Here is a 10,261-nt window from a genome sequence, read left to right as displayed (position 1 = left end):
AAGCCGCAGGAAGGTTGGTTTAACTGGGAAGAGCCTATACCCGTTGCAGAAAAACACAGAGACGATGAGCTTGAGGAAAAAGAGGTTAAATAAAATGGAAAGGATCCTCCTGAAGAGCTTCAGTGATGAGTGAAACAGGGGCCGGTGCTGGGTGCCCACAGTGGGAGAGTGTCCAGGCGCAGCAAGGGCTGGCAGCTTCCCTGGGGAAGAGGAGCCGGGAGCTGCCAGCGATGGCAGCCAAGTGGGAGCCGAGAGCCTGGCCGTGGTCGAGGTCTGGTCAGCGGGTCCCATGGCCAGGGGCAGTGGGGACACAGAGGGAGCTGGACCGGGCTCTGCCGCTCAGCATCCCGCAGCTCCCGCGGTCCTCCTTGGCTGCTGCGGTCCTCCTTGGCCCCCCACCCCAGAGATGGGGCAGCCCCTTGCCTCTCAGGGATTGTCTCCATCAGAAGCAGCATATCTGAATCTTTAAAAAAAACCCAAAACAATTATTAGTTGCCTTTAAACTGAGATATTTGAAGATCAAAGAACTAAACAATGAAGGCAAAAATGACAAAAATCAAAATCCACTTCTGTTACCTGTAACTGATCAAGTGCTAGACATGAAAGATCTGCTCCAGCAGCTCTTTTCTGCAGCTCAAGCAAAGGGAAGCCGTGCGGTTTTTATTAGTGTCTTTTCAGACTGAAGCTGTGTGTAAGAATAAGAAGTGATGGTATCTTGTATTAAAGGACACAGTTGCTTGCCCAGTTATCCCTATCACAGGGTTCAGCTTCTGCTCACAGTCAGAAGCAAATAGTTTAAAATGCACTTTAAAATAGGCCAGTATTTTGGGAAAGGTCAAATGCTTGTTGGAATTTTGGCTGGTATATATTTTTACAGGAAAAGACCCAATTAAAAGGGAAAATAGGGAAGGCAGCAAGCACTCACTGTATCAGCAATTCAGGTTCCCAGACTGCTGAGAACTGCCCTCAGGGAAATGAGATTATATTTTACTTATGACATACATAGAATAACAGATTTCTCATTCATCTCTAAATTCATATTGAAACCGATTAGGCAAGAGCTACTGGAACAGGAGGAAAATCATAGCCAAACCTTAGAAGCAGTATTTGATTGCTGGGTGAAGTCTCAGGCAACACTCTTTTGGAAATGAATACTCTGGTTGCTGGAACAAGTTAAGGAAATTAAAGAAGGCTGCTCCGTGCTTTCAGTAAATGGAAACCTCTTTTTATATATATTTATTTATTTATTCATGAAAGGAAGTCACTTAAACAATATTTAGGGCAAAGAAGGTCTTGGGGAAAAAAGCAGTCATCAAGAATAAGTTAAACATTAAATAGTAAATAAATCCTTAAGATCAGAAATTTTAAAAATATATATTTAGAATTAATTTAAGTTGCATTTCATGGCATATGACAGAAAAATCTGATATCTTATGAAAATGAAAATCCTGTGGTAAGGACCATTGGTTTTAATGTATAGGAATTCAGGAGCACCAGTGTTTTCAGTAAGATAGTTCCATATTGTAGCAGAATGTGTACTACTTGTGTTGTTTACTTATTTTAAAAAGTCTTTATACTAGAGACAGTCTGAAGTAAACAAAAAAAACCCCTAGACGTAACCATTTATCAACTGTTACTTTAATTAAATGTATAAAGAATGACAAGACATCCCAGAGAAAAATAAGAAAAAAAACAAATGTAAAACCTAGCAAGAGCACAAGAGGTTATGCCTTCTGAGCTGGATTCTACCAAGCATTTGAAATTCTTTGAGGGGTGCTTGGATTTGCATCCTGTGTGCAGTGAGCTTATGTGTGAAAATAAGTCTTCTTACCCCGAAATATGTAACCCCCTCATTCTCTTGTAGCCCTTTCTGGTGTCTTAGGAAGTGCCATGTTCTGCCAGGGCCAGCTATCGCTGCTGAACCTCAAGGTGTCCCCATCTCTGTCTGCACAAGCTGTAATCTATTAACTGGGTTTAAACAAGCTGAGATCAGGCAGGCTTTGCAGGGCTGGGCAGGTGCCAGGTGACACCCACCCATGAAGGACTTGCTCATGGTGCCGCATCGCCAAGAGAGGTTTCTGTTGTCATTTGACACGGAAAAGGCTCTGAAGGGCTGGGGCAGAACTTGTGGGCAGAGTCCCCTCCAGGTGAACCTTCCTCCTCGTCCCCTCCGTCATTAAATGATGCAGGCAGAGCTCGGGCAAAGCTGCCTTGGGGCTGGGGTCACTAGGTGACGACTCTTTGGCTGTATGTTCTGTGGATCTATTAGTTTATGAATCTCAGAGTTATTCTTGATGTCCAATGGAAAGCGTCTGTGTACATAACGAAGTTGGATTTCCCGTTTGCATCACCACGGTCACCCAGGTGAGGTTGGCACTGCGGTTCACGTTCCTGAACACAAACATCCCAGGAAACCAGTGTTTTGGGGAAGATCCCCCGCTTTGAAGTTGAATTGTGGCAAATTTCAGAAGTGGCGCACAGTTGCCAAAGATCTTCCTTCAGAAAATACTTGTGAGCAAACATTTAACAGATTTCAAGTTTCCTAGCAATCGCATTTCAGAGACTGTAGAACATCCATATGACTAATATGATAAGCAGCTCCTTTAGCAAGTAAAACTAACCATAAAAATCAAAATGAGCATTTTCCATGGACACTTCAAGATCTTACCATTGTTCTGAGCAAAGCTTTAGCAGCTGAGCTGAATTAGGAATAAAAGGGATATGAAGTAAGAAGAAGACACTCTAAATGCAGTTGGCTGGGCATTGTCAATGTTACCATTACTAGTAACGGTGTCAGGATAAAGAAAGGGCTGGGCAGTCTTTTGCCCAGCAAAACAGTATTTGTTTATTGATGGTGTAAATGTTGCTAGGCTACGCAGACTAAATTAAAAAACCTATCCTTTCCCAATGTGTATACCACCTTCAGCAAAGAATGCTCTGTGAATTTAGTAAAAGTTTTTTTTTTTCCCAGATAATTCAAATTTACCAGAAATTATGAACCAGAGGTTTTTAATTATAGAAGAACCTACAGAAGACAGAATATTAGCCAACTACTCAATAAAGAAACTTTTCAGCATATTTAGAAATCAATACCAATTTTAATTAACCAACTGTGCCAGTGCCCAGAGGAAAATAATAGACAATAAAATAGAAAATATCAATATGGCTGTATAGAAACTGTTATCTTTTTGTAAAAAATGCTACGTAGAACTAGAAGTAATACAAAAAAGGTGGAAAGGAGGATCATGGCTTCGTACAAGGAGAGGTTAAATAAGACATCAGCTTGGAAAAGGACCCAAATGAGAAGGGCCCAGAAAGTCAATTATTTCAGAAAAGACAAAGGGGAAACAATTTGTTATTATTTCTCACAAGACAAAATTTAAGCGACACCAGTGAAATCATCATTCAGCCAATCTAAAGCAAAGCAGCATGTAATTAAATAGTGTCACTCACTGCCATCGGATATTGCAGAGGCCAAAACGAGGAAGGTGTCCAAAAGGTGATTATATTGAAAACCGAGGCTAGAGCTCTAGGTGCAGATACAGTCTCCAGCCCAGTAAATCCCAGTGCGTGGCTGTGGGTAGCAGAGCTGGAGGCAGCACCCTGGGGAGGTACACCTGGGTGCTTTGTGCCTCCTGCTCTCCTTGCTGGGGGCAGAGCTTTGGGCTGAGAGATCCTTGGTCTGAGTAAGGCAGGTCTTAGTGACACGGTGTGCTTTTATCTTTTCCAGAAAGAGTAACCTTCGCTGTAATAAATTCTAGTCACTGTCTGAGGGAGCGAGGTGGAGGATCTGTGCTTTGCAATCCAGTTCCCATTGGGATGTTTGCCTGCAGATCTCATCCAGCCGCCCCTGCGCCCGGAGCGGGGGCATGGGATGAAGCAGGGGGAGAGGGTGGCACAGGTCCGTCCCCGGGAAGGGCTGCTCTCCCGTACCACCAAACAGCTCTGGCACCTCTAAATGTGCCCACGCTGGCGAGTGGGACAGCTGCACGCTTCATTTTGTGAGCGTTAATGAGAGAAACGCCAGGATTGATCTGTGCCTTTGGGGCAAACAGTGTGTGGGACAGAGGGGTGTTTCATCCCCTTAGCTGGACCCATAGGGAGGAAGATGGGGAAAACCCCACCAATTTATCATCAGCACATGAGAGGACTCATCCATATCACAAGGAATTGCTTGTCTAGGGAGAGACAGACATTTCACACCAGTGCCACATCACCGTGCCTCTTCCGTGATGCCCCTGGCAGAAGCAAAATCACCTCCAGTCACCTCCCCAGCCCTGGAGAAATTGAACTTTGCTGTCCTGATGCAGCTTTTGCTGAATGGAGGCAGGGGGGATCTGGGGCAGCCCAGCTTCCCCCACTGGGAGTCGCTGGGGCGGTGGGCAAGGGCAGAGACCAGGAGGGCTACCCAGGGCTCTCTATCCACGCACCTTCCCCATCTCAGCGCGGCAGACGCGAACCCATTTCCCGGGGTGCTGGCAGAGCAGGAGGAGACCCTGCTCCTACCTCCTGCCCGGCGCAGCTTCAGGCTCCTGTCCAGGAGAAGCCTCTGCTGTTAGAGCCAGGGTTCAACCACCCTGCGGAAGCTCGCCGTGCCTTGCAGCTAAGCACGCCTGCCACTGCTGGGAAATGGGTGGCCGGGCTGGGAGAACAGCAAGTTCCCTCCGCTGAGTGATCTCCTGCCATCGACTGCCAGTTCCTGAACTTTGGCTCTGGCCAGGAGGCAGTAAACGAAGCAGATAATTGCCTGGCAGTGATGGATAGGGAGTCAAGGGTGAGCGGGGAGGGAGGGGCAGGGGATGAGCAGGAGGATTATGTTTCAGAGGGAAGTATTTTTTTAGGATTTGTCTGTGCAGGCAGTCAGGAGCTTTTCTGAATCACATGGGCTTAGCCCAAGCCGGAGGACTCGCTGTAATTTTACACCTTTTCAGCATTTCAGCTGGTTCTGCTGAAATCTGCATGGGGATTAAAGATGGGAAGGGATAGAGAATTTATCTCCTTGCCTTTGGTCTACCAGGACAAATATTCAAGGTTAAATCACAGTTTAGAATTTTTTGATGGTATGAGTGGAGAGAGGAAGGAGCGAGCAGCTGCCAGCAATAAATAACTATTAGGAAACAGTATTAGGAAATAGTACCAAGAAGAAATGTTGCTGCTAGGATATGCTTTCAGCTTTGGGGAATCCATAACCAGGCAGCTCAAAATTTACTTTGGTATCCAGGGCTCGTGTGCAACTTCTCTCAGACCCAGAGCAGCAGCAGCACTGCTGGACAAGCCCGAGCTTGGGCCTCCGATGAAGAAGGGAAGTCAGCTCATTGCACGGATAAACATCGCAGGCTTCCACCTGGCAATGCCGAGGGTTAGCAACAGTGTCATGTACTTCAGCAAATCTACATTCAAACTGTCACCTGCAAAGGGAAGTGAAGCTTATCTATAGCCTACTGCTGTAACTCTGATACTGATCTTTATAGCCAGGCTTCTAGTAAGCCTAGGGAGAACCTATGCATTATAGACAGCTTAAACTGAACCGTCTGAGCTTAAACTAAAGTTTAACTTTAGTTAAACTTAAACTCTGAATTCAGAGACATATGTTAGTAAAACTCCTGTCCAATCTCTACTTAAGGTTTACATTTTTACCAGGTTTGAGATACACTTGCAGAACTATTCTAACACACTGAGGTAACGGAAACTGTCCTCAGTTTTATACACAAATCTCCCTAAATTAGAAATAGTTTTCCATTTCAAGCATCCAGCATCAGGCAGCCCATTCCTTCTCCTTCACTGAGAGGCTTTCTGGGGCAGAAAGACAAAACGCAGCATAAACCAGGGTCAGACAGAGCCACGTCCGCGGCCGCTGAGCAGGCAGTGAGCCCGCTGTTATGAATGAGCACAGCCGCCTGCGGTCGGATCACCCAAAATGCATCCCAGAGAGCAGGGAAGAGGCAGGAATCCCAGCAATCCCTACAGCCCTCCCTCCTGGGAAGCCCCTGGCTGCAAAGCAGGCGTCTCCCTGCCGTCCTCTGGGTCAGGAGCAAAAGTCCCCAGCAAACAGCTGCCAGGGCAGCTGGGCCTATTTTCAAAGGGAACAGTTGAGCAGTGCTATTGCAGCCCTTTGGCGCAGAGCACGCTTGATGGCACCAGCACGGTGCCGCAGTGTACATGACTTCGTGCCACTGACGCGGCAGGCATTTTTGTCCACGGCCTGTACAAGCAAGCAGTGCAGTCACGCATTACGGTTGGAAGCAAGATGGCATGAGGAGAACCATCCCATGGCACACGTGTGCAGTGCATTCCTGCCCAGGGTCTGCAAACTGCCAGAAGGGACTGTCCCGGCCACGATGAAAGACCACTTGCTCGAGGACAGCTCCAAGAAGCCAGCCACCAGTTTACCGAGGTATTTCTTCTGCAGCTGCCTTGGCAATCCCAGGCCCCCGAGACCAGTGGGAAAGTCATCGTTGGTGAGATGACTGGCTCAGCGGCTGAGGGCAGAGCAGTGGAGGTTGTTTATCTTGGCTTTGGCAAGGCTTTTGATGCTGCCTCCCGTGACATCCCCCTAGACTTGTTGATGAAGTACAGATTAGGTTAGTGGACTGACAAGTGGCTGAGCTGCCAGGGTCTGAAGGTTGGGACCAGCCGCGTGAAGTCCAGGTGACTAGTGATGAGGCCAGTCACTGGTGGTGTACCCCAGGGTGGGTACTGGGGCCACTACTGTGTAACATCTTCATTAACGACCTGGAGGATGGGACAGAGCGCATCCTCAGCAAGTTTGCAGATGATACGAGCCAGGAGGAGTGGCTGGTACACCGGAGTGTTGTGCCACCATTCAGAGAGCTCTTGACAGGCTGGAGAGCTGGACCAACAGCAATCACATGTTTGTCAAAGGGAAGTACAAAATCCTGCTCCTGGGGAGGACTGATCCAATGCACCAGTGCACGCTGGAGAGGCCAACGAGCTGGGAAGCAGCAAAGGCCATGAGGGTGCTGGTGGAGAAAAGGTTGAACATGGGCCACCAACGTGCCCTTGTGGCAAAGGTGGCTACCAGCCTGCTGGGCTGCTTTAGGAAGAGCATTGCCAGCAGCCCGGGGAGATGATCCTTCTCCCCACTCAGCCCCGGTGAGGCCACACCTGGAGTGCTGGGTCCAGTTCTGGGCACCCCAGTACAAGAGAGACATGGACGTACCAGAGCAGTCCAGCGAAGCACCACAAAAATGATGAAGGGACTGGAGCATTTGCAATATGAGGAGGCCAAGAGAGCTGGAATTGTTCAGCCTGGAGAAGGCTCTGGGAGGATCTTAGTAATGTGTATGGATACTTGATGGGAGGGAGTTTACAAGGAAATGGAGCCAGACTCTTCTCAGTGGGGTCCAGTGACAGAACACAAATTGAAATACAGGAAATTCCACTTAAACATAAGAGAGAACTTGTTTTGCTGTGAAGGTGATTGCACACCCAAGCAGGTTGCCCCAAGAGGCTCTGGAGTTTCTTTCCTTGGAGATATTAAAAACCTGACTGGCCATGGTCCTGGGCAACCTGCTCTAGTGGACACCACTTTGAGCAGGGAGGCTGGACTGGACCATCTCCAGAGATGCCTTCCAAACTCAACTCCTCTGTCCTGCTGTGAGCTGTATAGCAGTGAAAGCCACTTTCCTCAGGCTGTGTGCAAGGCTGGTCCCTCACCTGCACAAACAGGCTATTGACGTAGGAGTCCTCTTAACTAAGAGGCAGCAGATAGTAAGAACAACGTAAAAATGGGAAACTGAACCGTTAGAGGCCAATTGGGCATGTGCAAAGCTGTAACGGTGCTGTGTCCTAGTGTACGTTGTGATTGAGAAGGCACATGGCCAGCCCATCCTCCTGCGTGCAGACCCCACAGAACTAGTCAGGTTTTGCCCATCATATCATAAGAAGAACACCACCCAAACTGTCAAAGATCAGATTGGAGGTCTGTCTATTCTTCTGCCTGACAGTGGCCAGCAGCAGCTGCTTACGGAAAGAACACAAGCAATAAAGCACTCGGTGTGACTTCGCTAGCACACTCTCCCAGTTCCTATCAACCTGCAATTCAGAAACTTCTTATACAAGACTTTGTAGCCATATCAGTTTTCAGTAGTTCTCGACGAACTGTTCTTCCATGATTTTTTTTAAAGCAGTTTGCATTCTTTGGCAGTGACCTATATAGATTAATTGTACACAATGTATAAAAAGTATTTTTATTTTAAATATTGCTTGATATCCTCTCTGGCCACACTGTGTCTTGTACTGTGAGAAATACCAGTAAATGTACCCTTTTCACATTACTCACCATTTATAAGATATACCATGCAACATCCTTTTCAAACTGGAGAGTCTGTAGTAATCCTACCACAGGCAGCTTCCTTTAATTAGTCAAATTTGATCAAGAGTGACTTGTCAGGGGTATTCCAAGGACTTTTCTGTCAATATAGCAATGCTGAGTGTACACAAAAGCCACTTGCACACAATGGGCAGAGAAAGGCAAGCATGGAAGATTTGAAATGCAAGCATGGAAGATTTATGTATCATGGATTACTTCTGGAATACTTCCAGGCACCTTGAATCACCACTGGAAAAATCACTTGCATCAAAGCAGGATGAGCCAGGAAGAATGTACAGCACAAGAATCTTGTGGAACTCTATGCCGATTTTGCTATAGCAAAAACATATACTATCAGCACAAGGAGCATAAAGACAAATGTCATTGGTATCCTTTGCTGGCATGGAGACCCAGCTTACCAGCTGCTACTGTGTACCATTAACCTGTATATACGCTACTTGAATTCCCACAAGAAGTTGGGCAATTAGAAAATAACATCTGAATGCAAATCTGGGCTTCTGTAAACAAGAGTCCTCAGTGTACAGGAAACTACCTGTGTTAAAATCCCCCTCTCATTCTGAGGCTGCACACACCAGGGGGCAAGGATTTGGCAAATTTTGTATGGCAGCATCTTGAGAGACATGAGCAGCTTTTTAAACATTTCCAGGGTGCCTGCGTTTCAGTTTTTGAACAAACAAGCAGATGTGTCTGATCAGCCTTTCCAAAGCTCCTCTCCTCCCACCACTGCTGTTGGAAAGCAGCCCCTCATTCCTGATTGCCTTCTTCCATATTTTACTTATCTAAAAACACCAAATGAAATCAAGCATGTTAAACAGCCAGAATTTTATCATGCAAAATACAAAGCTCTGCAAAAACTTCAGACTGGGGAGAATATAATTTGGATAATTGAAATTGGAAAAAGCATCTGAAATGCTTTAAAAAAAAAAAAAAGTTTAAAAAAAAAAGTTCAGCAGCAGGGAGATAGTTTACAGTTACTGGTAGCAACTGAAGTCTTAGAGAGTGTAGGGAATATTTCAGTCTTTCAGAGCAAGTACTGCTTAAGGCCACAGCAGGCGAGCCTGAGCTGGTGACAGCACAGCCGAGGTAAATGCTGGAGCACCAAGCAAGAGGCCAGCACACAGACTAAGAGAAGGTTCCTTGGTGCCCAAATGGAGGAGCTGTGCTCTTAATCACAGCAACTGTATCCGGGGCATTCCTAGTCCCTGATTTGGTTTCCAAGAATTAAATATTTTTCGCAGACTGCAGCACTCCAGACTAATAGGACTGGGATGGGAGCATAGCTCATCACCAAGCCTGGAGGATCACAGTCTTCCTCAGCAGGACAGATCTGGAGAAGAGGCTCCTGCCTTCGAGCTGCCTGTCTGTCCTGACAGAGATGTAAAACTTTTGCAGCCCAACTCGGAAAGTTGCAGCTGCCACAAGCGGAGGCAGTGGCCTGCCAGCAGCAGCTGGTGTGCTGGCTTCCTTGCCTCTGACCTTGCCGATAGACCTGTAGGTTTGTCCATCTTCCCGACAGCCCCAGACAGCCATCTGCTGGGCAACTGCATCATAAACCAACCTAGAACAGCACTTAAAACCAGGATTATTATGCTTCAAGTTCTTCCTACCTTCCTGCGAGATTAGGAGCTCAACAGGATGCATTTGACAGGGCAGCTGGAATAGGCAGCATTTAAGCATCAGTGTCTGGAATTTTAAGAAAGAAGACGCACGTCTGTCTCCCCCAAGAAGTGTCAGTATTTCTCAAACACGTAAGTAAAACGGAAGGAAAAAAATCCAGCTTTGTAACACTTAAAGCTGAAAGTTGCTTCTAGGCATCACAGCCCCAGCACAGAAATCAGAAAGGTGGCCAGAGCAGCTAGGGAACCAAAGCAGTACAGGATAGCATTTGGTGGTTAGGCAGCACAGAGG

This window comes from Harpia harpyja, chromosome Z (assembly GCF_026419915.1).
Source record: "Harpia harpyja isolate bHarHar1 chromosome Z, bHarHar1 primary haplotype, whole genome shotgun sequence".
Classification (NCBI taxonomy): Eukaryota; Metazoa; Chordata; class Aves; order Accipitriformes; family Accipitridae; genus Harpia; species Harpia harpyja.
The sequence above is the reverse complement of the archived record's forward strand: the minus strand, read 5'-3'. Positions refer to the sequence as shown.